At 34.5% G+C, this 12,161-nt stretch overlaps 1 protein-coding gene across 1 annotated transcript in view; it reads left to right on the top strand.

The window, feature by feature from the left end:
• Positions 1-8,841: 8,841 nt before the first annotated feature.
• The window catches only part of LOC116852622, a 19,101-nt gene continuing 15,781 nt past the window's right edge, over positions 8,842-12,161 (top strand). Inside the window, exons 1-3 of the transcript XR_004379803.1 lie at positions 8,842-9,285; positions 9,409-9,495; positions 9,586-10,492. The gene's annotated coding sequence lies outside the window, so the exon portion shown is untranslated. The remainder of the gene's footprint in view (positions 9,286-9,408; positions 9,496-9,585; positions 10,493-12,161) is intronic.

The raw sequence follows: 12,161 nt of genomic DNA on the forward strand, positions 1-12,161 counted from the left end.
AATTCTTTTTTACGTAAAATTGTACGTAGCTGTTTGCAAAAAAGTAGATTAATTTGATGTTCAATTTGCTTTTATTTACTTGCACACATGCGGACGTGTAAGAACATTCAAACATTCTATATAGCTTAGGTATATATTATATTGCGTGTAATATTTTGTTACTTTATAACAATGTCACAGTTATATAGCTGCATTTGCTGGGCAGTAACATATAATTCATGAAAAAAGATAGATTACACACACACGCGCACATTTACGCACGCACACAAATAAATGTATATGTATAATGTAACATATAATAATAATAGAGTAAAAAAAAGTAATTACTTATTTTCAAGTTCCTCACAGATGGTGCTTCCAATTCAGTATCTGAATCATTAATATATGTATTATTTACTTTACGTCGATTCCACGCAATTGTCTGTAAAGGAGGAGTACATCTTCGAGTAACAAATCGTTGGCGCTTTTCACTTTTGTCCATATCTGACTGTGATAAATCAGACAGATCTAAAGTTTTCTCTGCTTTATCTCTAGCTTGTCTTACAGATTCTTAACATGCAATAAAATCTCCACAAATATAAAGAAACAGGTTAATTTAGATAGAAATAATAGAATATTAAGATAGAAATAAATTAACAAAAGAAATATTGTATATGAATACTATATATTGAAAGAAAATATTTTGAAATATTTCTTATAAAAGAAGTACAAGAAAGTGTCCTACGATTTTGAATGTGCTCAAGATATCCTAAGGTATTCCTTAAATACATTCAGACATATTTTGAATAATACTAGGACATCAGTGTTATCTGAGAAGAAGCAATATGAAATAGCTCTTGGCATATAGACCAGAGTTGTGGGGTGCATTTAAAGATTATACTTTGACCCAGCAAATACAAATGTAATATAACGGGTGAGACCCAACTGACCACGCTACGATTGGACACAGATTGTAATGATTGGTTCGACCTAAATTACTATTGGGAATGTGAATAAGTTCTTGCCGTTTCACCATCAGATGGCGGTATAAAAATTTTGTGTGTATAATTCAAGATGATGACGCATCTATATTGAAGTTCTATAACCTATGTTTAATATCAGTGCGTGTCTTTCCATTAACCTATAAAGAACATTTTCTTTTCGTAGCGTAAAACATGTCAAATTTCGTGCCAAATAAACCATTTTTGCGGGGAATTTTACTGCACTACTTTATTCAGAAGAAATCTGCAGCTGAAGCACACAGAATTCTTGTAGAAACCTATAGTGATCATGCTCTGTCGGAAAGAACATGCAGAGATTGGTTTAACCATTTTAAAAATGGTGATTTTGATGTTCAAGATAGAGAACACAGTGGTGCACCAAAAAAGTTTCAAGACGAAGAATTGGAAACATTACTTGCTGAAGATCCATGTCAGACGCAATCCGATGTTGCAAAATCATTAGGAGTTGATCGAACAACAGTTTCGAAACGTCTGACAGCATTAGGAATAATACAAAAGGAAGGATCTTGGGTGCCATACGAACTGAAGCCGAGAGACGTCGAACGGCGTCTTGTCACGTGTGAACAGCTGCTTCAACGATAAAAAAGGAAAGGTTTCTTACATCGTATTGTGACTGGTGATGAAAAGTGGATATACTACAGTAATCCCAAGCGTAAAAAATCGTGGGTTAAGCCCGGCGAAGCAGTAGCATCAACGCCAAAGCGGAATATCCACGGTTCCAAGCTCATGCTCTGCATTTGGTGGGATCAGCTGGGGGTAGTGTATTACGAGCTGTTTCAACCCAACCAAACCATCACAGCAGATCTCTATCGACGACAATTGATGCGTTTGAGCCGAGCATTGAAAGAAAAACGGCCGCAATATGAGCAAAAACACGATAAGGTGATTTTGCTGCATGATAACGCTCGGCCGCATGTCGCGTCACCAGTCAAAACATACCTGGAAACGTTGAAATGGGAAGTCCTACCCCACCCGCCGTACTCTCCAGACATTGCGCCTTCTGATTACTATTTATTTCGATCGATGACTAACAGCCTGGCTGAGCAGCACTTCACTTCGTATGAAGAAACAAAAAAATTGATCGATTCGTGGATAGCCGCAAAAGAAGTGTCGTTTTTTCGACGTGGAATTCAAATGCTGCCAGAAAGATGGGAAAAAGTAGTCTCCAGCGATGGGCAATACTTTAATTGACTTGTTTTTTATTATTTTTTTTAAATAAAGGATTTATTTTCACAAAAAACGGCGAGAATTTATTCACACTCCCAATATTTAAAAAAATTATAATAACTTACACAAAAAGCCCTTGGCGTGCTTTTTTTTACAAACAAAATACGGTTGTCTTATTTTAATAATACCTATACAGCACTTAATATCAATAAAAAAATCAACTTAGTTATATTATTGGTATATTTAATAATATATTATTAAATAAAAAATAAAATAATTAGAAAAATACAATAATGTTAAAAAAATTATTACTTACACGAAAAAGCACTTGGCGTGCTTTTTTTTTTTAAATATTACATCAATAATCAATATAATATTTTGATAGTCATTACAATAAAAAAACCGTTTGTCTATAAAAAAAGGCACGCCAAGTGCTTTTTTGTGTAAGTTATTATAATTTTTTTAACATTATTGTATTTCTCTAATTATTTTATTTTTTATTTAATAATATATTATTAAATATACTAATAATATAAGTATGTTGATTTTTTTATTGATATTAACTGCTAGATATCATTAAAATAAGAGAACTCACGCAAAACTCTCACCGCTTCGTCGTTGGACATATTTTCGAAATTAATGTCATTAACCTGAAGAATTATGTCACCGAGTTCTATTCTACCATCTAAAGCAACCGCTCCCCTGTTTCGAGCAAGTTTCAAACAATAGAATGTGTTACAATACGAACAGCATACTTATCCAAAAATAAATTATTAAGCGCGAATCTAATTCTTTTCGCTCTGTTCCCACATATAGTGTAGTACAGAGATTGTACCTGAATAAATAAACTCGCGTTTTGTCGAGCTCGTCGGAGCATACTAACCCTTTCATTATCGAGCCAACGTATATTCTCCCATCTCTATCCTCGTTGCTTTGACCAACGATACTGATACTCAGAAAATTAACAGTGTCCATGTTGAGCAAAACAGTTATAATATTTAAGGCTCCTGGGGAGTGAACGAAGAAATCCGTGTTGACGGTGGAGCCATAGTAATTAGCGGTAGGAATGAGAATCTTGTGCAGCACGTTTACCGCATGGTAAGCGCATTTTGGTTCTGTTCCGTGATATGAATACTTGAGTTTGGCTCTGTTCCGTGTTATGAGTTACCGTACAGTATATACATTAAGGTTCTATTCCGTGCTACGAGTCAGTTTTCGTGCTAATGAGCCAGCGGCGATACTGGCCGCGTTCGTTTATGGTGCTCACGCGCTCTGATGCGTCATTTCATTTTTATTGTTTATTACACATAGAGCAAAGATGGAAGGACATTTTCAACATATAAATGCCGAAAGAAATGCAGTCTTTGTCAATAAATAATTTCTTTATTACTTTATTAGTAGTAGTTAGTAGTACTTATCAGTTAATTACTGACAACTTATTAATTAAAGTTTGACATTAATTATCGTGTTTAATTGGTGATTAGTATGCACCAATTCTATGAAAATCTATTTCATTCAAGGCTCCTGGAGAGTCGCATCATCTGTCTCTTTTTAATGACGTCAGAAGCAAGAAGTGCATGCTAAATTTACGTTGCAAAGTATGTTGAAATAAAACAATATATCCACAAAACGACATTTACGATCAATTAAGTACACCTCTAAAATACTCCGTACGCTTTCCTGTTGTTCTAACAATCAACAGATAATTATAAAATAAATGTGACGTGCAATCGTCTTTTCCAACCTAATTTCCTCATTATCTTGTCATATTAATTGTCCGATTATCTATTGATTTTGCTCGCTTCTAATGTCATTAAAAAAAGACAGATGATGCGACTCCCCAGGAGCCTTAACTAAGACTACAAATATGTTCCGGATTTTCGGATATCCGGATATCCAATGTATCAAATTATCCGACAACTCAAATCCGGATATTTCAATTATTCGGATAATTGGGATAGTGGAATAACGTAAATATTCCAACTATCCGAATATGCGGATAACCCGAATGTTAATATAAAGAGAATGAAATGTATTGAAATTTACATAATCATAAATTCTGATGTGCATACATAACCACTCTAATAAATTAATGTGAAAAATCATTTCGAAACTGTCTCGTATGGCCCGAAGTACCGCACGGAAACTGCCACAAGACTTAATCTTTGCCTTCGTTCGCCTCTTACTTCGTCGCCTTGCGCGATATACGCTATATATTATCTTGTTTTCTCTAGCAATGTTATTGTATAGAGTGTCCCGAAATTAAATGTCAAAACGTCGGGAGCGTGTACGGGACCGATAAAATAAAAAAAAAGTTCTTTACAGATTTGCTCGTTTTACCTTCGCTTTAGTAATAACGGAAAAATAATATTTTTATTATAAAACGTAAAATAACATTACAAATATTTATTAAAACATATCATTACGTAAAAGTTGCAAAGCATGAAATAAAGAGAAGAAAGTGAATTTAAATCCTTCTGAAATAGAAATAAAGGCAAATAGATGTACGACAACGTGGAATCATTGAAACCTATATACTCAGTTTCTTTACATTTGCGTCTTTCTCTTACGAATTAGTCAGTTACTCATCAGAAGCCTTGAGGAACATTGTCATAATATGCCGCGTACATATTGTAACGTTGAATATGCCGACATGGTTTACATATACGGTTTGTGCAACAGTAATGTTTCCGAAGAAATACGAAAATATGCGCACCGATTTGATGAAGTAACTAATTCGTATGAGAAAGACAAAAAGTAAATAAATAGGTTTCAATAATTCCGCGTTGTCGCATCTATTTATCTTTAATCCAACTTCAGAAGGATTTCAATTTACTTTGTTCTCTGAATTTCACGCCTAACAATTTTTTTTATATGCATCAATAAATGTAATAATTGTATGTTATTTTATGTTTTATAATAAAACTATTTTCTTGCGATTTTTCCAATGTGAAGGTACAACGAGCAAATATCTAAACGACTTTTTTCTTAGTTTATCGTTGTCGTACACGCTCCCGAAATTGTCAAATTTAATTTCGGGACACTCTGTATAATAACATGGTAATAGAAAACAAGAAAATAAATATATGTAATATATTTGTAATAGGTAAAGTAGTGTATAATTGATAAATTTTAAATAGCAAAAAGCTGTACAAGATTCAATAGTTGTACAAATAACGTATATCGCGCAAGACGACGAAGTAAGAGACAAACGAGTCGCCACAGGCTAAGTCTTGTGGCAGCATTCTGTGCGGTACTTTGGGCCGTACAGTTTCGAAATCATTTTTCTCTTTGACTTATTACAGTGGATATTTTGATTAGAGTTTATGAATATGTAGATTGAGATACATTTCATTCTCTTCATATTAAGATTCGAATTGTCCAGATATCAGGATAGTTCGATTATTTTCGTTATTTCACTATCCGAATTATCCGGATTGTCTGGATAATTCAAATATCCAGATTTGAGTTGTCGGATAATAATTATATCAGATAATCCGGATAATAAATTTTCCGTATTCAGCTCTAGTATTAAAGTATTAATATTTATATATTAACGCTTGAGATAAACATCCTGTATGTGCAATTATTGTTGCCAGGAGATGCACAATGACACAACCATTTTTCTTGAGAGATATTCTTATCTTATACACTTTTTATGTGCATGGTACTTTCTGTTTACTTAACATTCTTTACATTTATGACATTGTATAAATCTTTCATATTATACTTTATATTCATTATATTTGTTCCGTATGGATGCTGTCACCCGCAAGGACAGAGCACGGCGGGCGGTCGTGCGCCAGACGCGATCCGCTCGCGCGCGGATACCGCTCGCCGCTACTTCACGCCGTCGCCGTTACGCGGCAGCGATCCCAGCCGGGCCGTCGCTCGCGGTTAATTTTCGGTTCGGCGACTATATAAGACGACGCGGGCGACGGCTCCGATGCCTTTTTCTTGAGTGCATTCGCACGTTGGGTCACTGCCTTTAGAGTGTCTACGACACGTTGGCTTGCCTCGTAAGAGGTATTTTGGATCTCCACCTTCTCTATGTTACAGACGATTGTGAGGACGGTTTGCGAGATCCTTTTTGCCGGATTACACTGGAGCTTCCACCGCGGGTGGACGCTTTCCTTCTACGATATCGCACCCTCTACCGTGCATCCTCCGACAGAATTCGTTACTGTCGCGCGTTACAACTCTGCGCGAGTCTGACTTTTTGAGTTTCTCACCGAGCACACATAATCGCTGCCAGGGACGCAGGATTCGCGCGCGTCACGCTCGCATCTAAAGCCGGTATTCATAGTCCAATCTTATTTCGAAGATTACCTAAAGTTTCGCCTTAAGGCGTTCTCTACATTCATAGTCGAAGAATAAGCAAAGACTTGAGCAAAAGGCGTATCTTGTCCAAGGCGGATCTTATTTTAGAACGCCTAAATGTATTTCATAAATGTTGCTTATTAGTCATGAGCATAGTCTTAAGGTTATCTTACTACATATGTATTCATAATCATTTAAGAGTATCTTATTTGACATATATATCAATAAATAAGACGGTCGTCGCTAAAACGTGTTCGAAGAAGACTTAAGCAAAAGGTGTAATGTGCTACAGTGAAAATTAGTGAAAATTTTATTTCATTAAGAATTGTAATGGATTTAGAAGATCCTATAAATCTTGAAACTCAAGATATTATTAGGTACGCAACTAAGTTCTCGCTGTTTTTTTTATGAAAATGCAACTTTATTGTGAAAAAATGGTTACAAATGAATCATTCAAAGTATCGCCCATCGTTAGCTATAACTTTTTCCCATCTTTCTGGCAGAGCTCGAATACCGTTACGGTAAAAGCGTTCGTCTTGTGAGGCTATCCACGAATCAAGCCATTTTTTTATGTCTTCATATAAGCGGAACTGCTGATCAGCCAGACCATGTACCATCGAACGGAACAAGTAATAATCGGACGGTGCAATATCTGGGGAATATGGCGGGGGGGAGGGGGGTAGGACTTCCCATTTGAGCGTTTCCAAGTAGGTTTTAACGGGTTTGGCAACATGAGGCCGACCGTTGTCATGCAGCAGAATCACTTTTTCGTGCCTCTGCTCGTATTGTGGCCGTTTTTCGCACAGTGCTCGGCTCAATCGCATCAATTGAATTCGATACCGTTCCCCAGTGATGGTTTCGTTCGGTTTCAACAGCTCATAATAAATAACACCGACCTGGTCCCACCAAATACACAGCATAACCTTCGCAGCGTGAATATTCGGCCGAGCCGACGACGTAGAAGCATGACCGGGCAGTCTTCATGACTTTCTTTTCTTTGGATTGCTATAATGAATCCATTTTTCATCACCCGTCACGATACAATGAAGAAAACCCTTCTTTTTGTGCCGCTGGAGTAATTGTTCACAGGCGAAAAAACGACGCTCAACGTCCCTTGGCTTCAAATCATAAGGAACACAAGTTCCTTGCTTTTGAATCATTCCCAACGCATGCAATCGCTTGGAAATGGCTTGGCGGGTAACTCCTAATGCTGAAGCAAGCTGTTCTTGCGTTTGGCACGGATCCTCATCGAGCAATGCCTCCAATTCAGCGTCTTCGAAGGTTTTTGGCCTTCCTTCACGCGGACGGTCGTCAACATCGAAATCACCGTCTTTGAAGCGACGAAACCAATCACGGCACGTTGTTTCACTTAGAGCAGCATCTCCGTAAACTTTTTGGAGCTCTCGATGCGCTTCAGCCGCCATTTTCTTCGAATGAAATAAGAAAATCAACACTTCCCGCAAATGATGGTTATTTGGCACAAAATCAAACATTTTCACACAACCAAAAATATATGACGCCAAAACAAAATCTCTAACGTGTCAAAGCGGTTTGTTTACCATATGTCTAAGCTTGGTTCATGACGTTTTGGATATGTCAAAATCGACCAGCACTTACTGCTGGAGCCATCTATTGACAAACAGCGGGAACTTAGTTGCGTACCTAATAAGACAGCTGTTTAATCAATAAAAAAAGGCACGCCAAGTGCTTTTTGTATAAGTCTATAATTTTTTTATCAAAATTATTCTATTTATAATTATTTATTTTTTAATATTTAATATATACATATTTTTATATTTTTTCATATTTAATATTAAAATATTTATGTTAATAATATATAAAATTTATTTTTCATATACAATATTAAAATTTTATATTAATGTTTTATATGTTAATGATTTGTGTAATATATAACAAATAACGAAACATAAAATTAAAAAAACAAAAAGTATAATAATGAAAGTTGTTATGTAAATCTCTTTTATTATTATTTTTGGAAGAAATACAAAATTAAATTTTTTATAGAAGCTTCTCCGACAAACAGTTTTATATAATAACGTTTTTCTTAATATTTATCTACTTTAAATATTTATATAGTTAAAAGAATTTGTATTTATAAAAGTGAGAACTGAAATGTTAATGATTAATCATTCGCACTTGGCGTAAACCTCTTTATATCATTACTTTTGTAGAAAGTACAAAATAGCTATAGCTCAAAATTAATATTTTTGTAAAGACTTGTAAAATATCTTTTAACAGGATTTGTTTGTTATATTTTTTTGTAAAGGTTCTTTGCATAACAGTTTTTTTAAATAACAATTTTTATCCTTTGTATTTTTTTTTTTGTAAATAGCCAACTGTTATACAATTTTTGTTCAGTTGCTTCTTTAATATTTTTTGTATTGACAATTTTTCTGAGTAACAACTTTTTAGTATAATTATTTTAAAATGTTTTTTTTTATTTACATTACAACACCGACTACAAATACATAACAACAGACGTCGCTATTACCATTTATCTATTGTATTACGTATGGTCCCATTTTTTAATTTTTGTATTTATTAACTTAACATTTTACATAGCTATTTTGATAGGTGAATTTGATGTTGAATTTGACTAGTGCATCTGTATACAAGCGAACGTAGGCAAGCAGTCATCTATATACGTGTTATATGGTGTGTTACATTTCAATATATTACGATAATGTAACAGATATACATCTGTGTTTGCTGTGTTATATTTAATTAAGACAAAGTGGAGTTGTATCCCTTTTGGCATAGCAGATTTGCTAAACAGGTTGTCCGTTTTATTTTATATACAACTAAAACTCATTCGCACCTAATAGCATGTAGTATGACAAGTTTTCATATATACATTTCCCATTTTTTGTTTCTAAATAATGAAAATTATGCATTTCAGGAAATAAAAATAATGATAAAGCCCTTATTAGCGATAATAGTTGCTCTGATGATAGCAATTATGATAATTTTGCGAAGCAAAGACAAAGTAAGGCACTTATTTGCTTGTAGCATATTTTGGAATCATAATTACTTTACATTTATATCTTACTCATTCCCTTTGTAATATTTAATTAAGGGATGCCAGAGCTAGCTTTAACAGGAACAGATTATAAAGGTGTGTAAGAAAAATTCCTTAGTTTTATCTACCACTAATTCTCTTTGTTAAAATTTCTACCCGATTTCCTTTCTTGTTGTAAATATTCCTAACCGTCCCGACGACCTTCAACGGTTCGAATTGCCGGACTAAGGACTTTCAGGGAATATTAATAAAGAGAGAATCCCAATGTCTCTGGACAAATCACCAAACATTTATTATGTTCTGCAATTATACAAAGCGTTTCTCGCGACTTACACTATGATTTCGTACCGAAATACCGCCAATTATCTAACGACTCTTCCGACTCTTATTCAACTTTTCGACAACTCTCTCAATTGACTTCTCGATTTCCCCGCGCTCGTGAGAGTGTGTCTTCTCTCGTCTCGAATCGCTTTTTTAGCTTTTTCTTCCGGATCTTCTAGAAGCTTCTCGATGTTTCCCGAATCGGTCTCGTTTCCGATCCTGCGCCCTTTGTGCTCTCGAACTTGCGCACGCTCTCCACTCTACTATCGATATCGGTTGCTCGCGTAATCGATGTAATCGATAAAATTAACCTCGATCTGACCTACTTATGATAGTCCACATTTCTAACAAATTTTTATTTTTTCCTTTTAATTTCACATACATTTCAAAGGGAGCGGTGCACTTGGACACGATGCATTTGGACACAGCCAATCACAGCACCGTGTGATTAGAGACATTTGTAGGGTCCCTTGGAACAGCGACTTGTGATTGGATTGTGTCCAATTGCCCCGTGTCCAACTGATATACACCCCATTTCAAAAGCATAATCCAGAAACAGAAACATCACAGGTATGTGGGAATAGCAACAGATGCAACTATAAAAATGATGTTATGACCAGATGTGATCCTAACGTAATTTTAGGTACTATATATCTATATATCTTTCAACGGTTTTATTTATCTTATAATTGAATATATATTTAAAGCTCTTTTAGTGTTATACATATCAAGATATCGTAAGAAACGATAAGGTCTATAAAAATCATTCGCTTAATGTTTATTGTGATAATTTTAAATCCTAGACAGCACACATGTCCAAAAGTGGGACATAAGACATCTTTAAGTCAATTAAAGCGTGGTCTACAATGAGAACTTAAACCACAAAATTTAAGTTTTAAGCCTGAAGCCGTAAGAAATTGACCAATCACAACCAAATATAAGGAAAATAATCGATTGTGATTGGTTAGTTTCTTACGGCTTAGAGCTTAAGGGGATGCTGAATACCGACATTATCTATTTTTCACTATTCTTCCAGACGGCTGCATAGAATTGAAAATGCTTTTACAGAGTAAATATAGATATGCTAATGTATGTAAAACAACCCAGTATAGTATAAAAAATAAACAATTTTATATTTATTTTTTATACGCCATATTTCCGTTTCATATAAAAAATACTGAATGAGTGTGTAGAAAATAAAAGTCATTTTGTACGCAGGGGACATTAGTGAACATTACGAGGCCATCAGATAATGATTTGAAGGGCTAGATAAAAAAATAGTGAAAAATACGATTTGCTTGCACGCATGCGGACGTGTATTTGGGACTCCTCATCATTACGGTAAGGAGGAGCGGTATTGTAGTTCCAACGTTTCTCCAGAGAGAGCGCTGATTTTCATCACGCACGAAGCGCATATGGAGGATTCACACTGCGTCCGATGTCCGACGTACGACATCCGATATCCAATAGGAGAACAGCTTTCTAATAGAGAATTCAATTCTCCATTAGAAAACTGTCCTCTTATTGGATATCGGACGTTATACATCGGACATCGGACGTGATGTGAATCCTCCAATATCCTTTTTAGCATACTGATGAGAATCTTTCCAGGAGCTCGATTCCAGACGATATGCGAGCAAAATACGCATTCGGAAATCTATAGTATATGTAACGTGAATTATAGATCTTCGCATGCGCATCTCAGTCGCACACCGTCAGGAATCGGGTCCCAGATTTGATTGCACGTCCGCACGCGTGCAATCAAATCATATTTTTCACTATTTTTTGTATGTAGCCCTTCAAGTCGTAATCTGATGGCCTCGTAATATTCACTAATGTCTCCTGCGTGCAAAATAACTTTAATTTTCTACATACGCACTCACAATTTTTTATATGAAGCGAAAATATGATGCAATGTCAGGTATATAGAGCATATGTCAGATAAATATTAAATTTTTGTAAAATGCGTGTTTAAATAACTTTCATTTTCTACGCACATACTTTTAATGTTAAAAAATATATATAAATATATATGTCTGGATATATTCCATCTCCGAATAAAAAAGATTTCATATATAATTATGTAAAATTATATAAAATTATATATAATTTTACATTATTACATATAATTATCTATGAAATTTGTCCATACATGTTAATATGTTACTTATATATAATCATATATAATTATATGTACAATTTCATATATATTATAATATATATATATATATATAATAATATATATATAATAATTTAACATAATTATGCATATAATTATATATAATTATAAATAATTTTATGATTATATATAT

This window comes from Odontomachus brunneus, unplaced genomic scaffold (assembly GCF_010583005.1).
Source record: "Odontomachus brunneus isolate Ranch 3 - 2012 unplaced genomic scaffold, Obru_v1 Obru_scaffold_241, whole genome shotgun sequence".
Taxonomy (NCBI): domain Eukaryota; kingdom Metazoa; phylum Arthropoda; class Insecta; order Hymenoptera; family Formicidae; genus Odontomachus; species Odontomachus brunneus.